Source organism: Corvus kubaryi, unplaced genomic scaffold, assembly GCF_017639235.1.
Source record: "Corvus kubaryi isolate FWS band 111438036 unplaced genomic scaffold, C.kubaryi_AGA036_p1.0 split3-73, whole genome shotgun sequence".
NCBI classification, from domain to species: domain Eukaryota; kingdom Metazoa; phylum Chordata; class Aves; order Passeriformes; family Corvidae; genus Corvus; species Corvus kubaryi.
Window position 1 is genome coordinate 23,127,397 of NW_024582091.1, and position 5,610 is coordinate 23,133,006.

Consider the following 5,610-nt stretch of genomic DNA (forward strand, 5'->3'; position numbering starts at 1 on the left):
TCAATGATTCCATTATTATTCTGTTTCTTCCTCAGAAGAAGTAAATAATTCATTTAACGTTGATCCTGCACACAAATGGCTTTTCTTGTAAAACCCATGCTCTGGCTTTAGCCTCTTGGCATTCAGTGATACAACTCAGATTGCAGCTGCATGTGCACATTTTTGTTGAAAACCCTGCTCTGGACTTCCCTCTACGAACTCTACAGACCTCTATAGAACCTTCTATAGAGTGCTCTGTGTTCCTTGCAGCGGTACTGTTTCCACATCAGCTCTGAGTCCCTTAGATATATTTTTAGCTTGGCAATCTCACAGGGTTTCCCAACTAAAACATAGTCTAGATTCAGAAAATTACTGAAATATAAATTTAATTATACATTTAAAAGCTGGTTTAAAAGCTGATTAGACTTGGATTTTGTGATAATAAGCATTAGTGCTTAATGTTTCCTGATTATCACTTTAACAAGTGATCATACATTTATCTTTTTATTATCAATTTAAAATAACTTTCCAACTTCTGATTAAGCTGCAGTCTCTATGAAAAGTTTATGCTTTCTCTCTCAGGAGGTGCAAACACAGACAGTGAGCTGGTCAGTCTGCAAAGGTGGAGAAACACGCAACTCTGACAGAGAAAAAAGGAGGGAATGGCTGAGGAGAGGGCAAGAAACCCTCTTAGTTTTGTTTTGCCTTCTCTGTGCATGCAATCCAGGTGCATTTGTCTGGTTGGAAGTGGTCCACTTGCACAGTCATGTAGCTCCCAGTACTCAGTTCTGCCTTGAATTTTTCTACCGTCACATTTTTTGCCAGTGAATATTGAAACTATCCAGGGAACCCTATATCTGATCATCTTGAGACATGTGGAGGGTGATGATGTTATGATATATTTTAGCTAACTAGCAATATCAGTGGGAAGATCTGGTGAGCAGATGGAAATTCTGCCAAGAGCATCCCTGAATAATGATCACTCTTTAAAAATAAATTTTGTGGGTGACGGCGGAGAATTAATCTGATGGAACCTGAAAAACATAGAACTGGGAAACCTGTTTTATTTTAAAGTAATTTCTTTTTCTTTCTGTTTCCATTACAGCAGAACCTGTAGAGTCCTTATGTAGAATTTTGATCTGACAGACTATGGAAGGAAGAAAAGCAAAGACAATTTGTGGGTGGAATTGTGGCATTAAGGGTGGACATCCCAGGATGCACCTCTAAAAGCTCAGACTGAATTTTCTCACCTTTTCAGATGAAAAGATTTACTTGCAATCTCCAAAGGATTAGGAAAGGATAGCTCTTGCTTTTTCAAAGCATAGATACTGGGAAATTTTAGCTGGACAATCTTAACGAGATTGTTCAACAGGACAAATTCAAAAATCTAGCAGAAAGTACTCAAGGAAGATAATAGCCACAACTCAACAAAATGATCATTCCCAGTGGCAAAAAATCTGTCAGGCAGAAAATATATTAAGGACATAGAAAGATCAGAGGCATACTATAAATTCATAAGGGAGTGCTGTTTTACAGACAGGTGTCTTCAGGATGTGTCCTAGGAGGTCCTACACAGAGCAAGACAGGTAGCTATCTTTGCCCTGTTTACTGGTAGTAAGAAGTCCCTGAAGGATTCAAGCTCATTTTGGATATCTTAAGAATGATGCTGGCAAACTGCAGATTCCAGCAGGGAAAATGGGAGAAAACGTGGACATGCAAAGGGTTTTAGAAAGCATGACTTAGGAGAAAATTAGGAGATGTGCTCAGTCCAAAAGAAAAGAATTGTCTGGCTAGTAGAAAACATTATTTTAAAAGCAGTTAGAGGAAAGGAAGATGGTTTGCTCTCCATACACATCAGGTAAAGACAAGTAGAAATCAGCAAAGACTTTAGGTTTGGAACAGTAAAAAAATTCTAATGAAGAGTAATGAGGCACTTCACCAGGCTACCCAAGGATGTGATGAACCATTCTTCACTGTTTTTCAGAACAGATTAGACAAGCATATGGTAGTTTTACATGACCCAGCTTCAGTGCAATAGATGGAACAAAATGTGTTGAACTCTGGAGATTCCTTCTGACAACCTATGTCCACGATCCTTTCCTCTTTTCTTGTTACCCTCAAATGTACTTTCAAAACATCACAGTGATTTCACTTTTTTGTAAAAGGATTATTGTCAGTAATAGTCAGTGTACAATGCCAAGTTAATTTTGAAAATAACACAAGCTAAAGTATGCTTCTCTGTAATATACTAATGATTCCTTCATTTGAAGTATAGGAAAGGAAGGAAAATTTTCAATGCCATACATTCACCCAAGACATATCTCCATTGCAATGCACTTTTTCTCTTAACTGCAAAAGAAAGGATTTTAATCAAATATTCTTAAAAGGAGATCTGATGAGTAAACTGAACATATTTAAATATAGCAGAAGCATTCATGATTAAGTGAATAAAGAATTGAGGTTAAAAGTGGCTACAATAAAAGGTTGAGTAAAAATTAGTTTTAGCATGTGCTTCATGTAATACTGCATAAGATACTCTTTTGTTTCATTGCCTCTTTTTTGGGACTTTAATTTTCAGTTAGTCACTGGCTTACATCTTATCTCATACCATAATGGCTGAAATTAATGGGATAAAACTACTCCATTCAAAGACAAATTATCATTTCACTGATCTACTTCACTGAGTACAAATTCCCTCTGCTCCCAATAAAAGCTCTAGAGCAGTAGAAAAATGCTAGTTAACTAAAATTGTGTTTCTTTTCTTAGACCATAAAATTTTCATTCATTCTGTCAGCAATACCCTTGTGTAAATACAGTAATTTTGAAGCCTTTCAGTATAGTGTGATACATATTTTGGCATTGTTGCATGTCTGGATTTCTTCCATGGTACTTCAATTTTGTGGTTCAGTGAGCAAAAGTAAGAGTTCTCCTGAAGGGCTTGTTCTTAAAACAGTCAGGGGTGTGTTGCCTGCAGAAACAGTCCATCTTTCCCCTTGACAAGAGTGTCCATCCACTGTTTTTATGAACTGCATCTTTGTTTAAATTTGCATCAGTTCTTAGCAGCAACTTCTTTCAGGACAATGAAAAGCTGAAATAGCTAAACAAGAAAAAGTATTTTCAGAATATGATAAAAATATGTAATATCTGTTGGAATACAAAGGGGTTTAACATTTGGACAGGAAGTCTGAATTAAAAAAAACCCTTAGAAACTTCTTCAGGTATTTGAGACTGCAGCTCCTCTAAAATGACAGATAATCTTTGTGTGTGGTTTAAGCTTGAAGATAAAGATCAAGATCTCCTTTGAAGGAACAGAGTATAGATTAGCTATAATTTCCCAAATACAGGAATTACAATTCCTTCTACTGCTAGGGGGAAAAAAATGTTCCCTGTTGTGATTAGAAGAGATGAGATCTTTGATAATGTTAATCCCTCATATCAATCTATAAAATGAGAATTACTTGATAAAGGTTTTACCATGCTCTGGAGAGAAATTAAAGCTATGCACACTCCTCATGTAACACAGAATCAGAGCTAAGCAAAGCTGTAGCTAGAGCAAAGGAGGATGTAGCAATGGCCAAGGCTGGTAGAGCAAAAACAGGTATCAAGCCTTCACATTTTCTGTGCAACTCATCTGGACCAAGGTGCATTGGAAAGTCACCAAGTGATTTGCTAAAGGCAAAGACAATTTTAGCCCAGAGAGAAAAACAGGATATTTTTCTGTCACTCTTGGCAGTCCTGGAAATTTAGCCACTTATCGTAAACAAAAGCTCAGGTTGGGGAATTCTGTGGGAACAAGGGAACCCAAGATCCTGACAGAGACATTGTCTCAGCTGTTGCAGGCCAAGCAGCAAGAGAAAATACCCACTGGACTAAGTCCCTTTGAAATTAAGTTCTTTCATTTCAATCCTACAAGTGGCATAGGATGAGTCTGCAATTAACTTGAATTAATACAGGACTCCTAAAACTATAAACACAATAACATTGTTTTTTGACAATCAGATAGAGAAAGTAGAAACTTTTGCTGAATCCTTGAGGAAGTTTTAAGTACATAGAACTGTTAATGCTGTGACAGGTAATAAAAGCATATTTCTGTACACACAAGCTTGGAGAAATCCAATCTTCTCTGCATAATGACCTCCTACCTCCCTGGTCTAGGTGAAAGTGGATCAGAATAGATGGAACACTTGCCAAGGAAAGGCCTTCAGGCTGTTCTTCACTGAAATAGTATTTCCAAAAAATAATGCAAATGGATAATATAAACTGTATTTCCAAAAATAACATAAATTCAGTCTTTATAAACTATTAATCAAGTCTGATTTAATGGGATCATTATATCTGGCATTCTGCATGTGCTAATAGCATCTAATGCACAGATGCTTTTTTTGACTGTTGAATGAATAATGATCTGGGATTCAGGTTTCCTTAATGGTTCCTTAATATCAACCACTTTGCTAGAGCTGCAAATAAAAATACGTGACATTTATTTTAAATTAGCAGTATGGAAAATATGTACATTTGTAATCAAGGTAAGATTTGACAATGTAGGCTTAATGACTTTTACTGAAGAGGGAATGATTATGAAGAGCAGTGCTTCCAGCATGTATATGGAGTGCTGCCACATTGAAAAGTGATGACAGAATAAGCAAAATGTTGATAAGATTCTATGAATTTACACAGCAAAATGAACTGCTTCTTTCTGAAAGAAACTGCTCCTTAGAAACCAAGCAGAAAAAGGCATGAAAGCAATGACAGAATCAGAATTTCACGTGTTTTCTGCCATGCAGCACACTATGTAGAGGAAAAACAAAACAAAATGGCAAAAAAAAAAAAAAATCAGAGGGCTGTACAACATATTAATAACTCTTATTGATTGATCAAGTTAGAATTATTGTCTGTTAACCAAAATTCCTATCTGTGAAATTTGTGTCTGTCATCTGTGTAATACATAACTTTTACAGTCTTATTAGTTTTTCTGCCACAGAGAAAAAGATGTAAACAAATCCCACCAAAATCACAAGTAAAAAAGAATACAGATCTTTTCTGTATTGTCATCAGAAATCTGATTTCAGCATGCACAGGCATATAAAAGAGCATGAATATAGCTAGGCAAGTATGAACGAGCCACCTGTGAATGAGACAAGACAGTTCAGCTTGTATGTGCCTAAACCCAAAGCTTAGTCCTCAAGGATTCATTACTATCAGAAGTTCCTAAGTAAAAGATAATACAGGGTGTGATCACTTACAGTGTAAGCACAAATTGTGTTATTCACACAAGCATTGATACAATCTTGGCAAATGTTCCTAAGTTCCTCAGTTACACCGATTTTATGCAGATGCATGTATCATAATGAGATAGAGTGAGCCTGTATTTGTGGGCAGACATTGTCAAGATCAGTCTCAGTGGTGCAACTCAAGCACTCAGCTGCTCTGCCTATGCTTGTGTTAGCAACTCACTATGAAGAAGGAGGGAAATTTAACCTCCTCTAAAAATAATTTTAGAGAAAACTTAATTCTGAATATACTCTCATACTCACTAGTGAGGGTGTCCACACTATGATATGACAGAGTCATGAGAGAGTAGGTGACAAGGCCATTCCACTCAGCTTCAAAAACTGCTCCATACAAGAATTT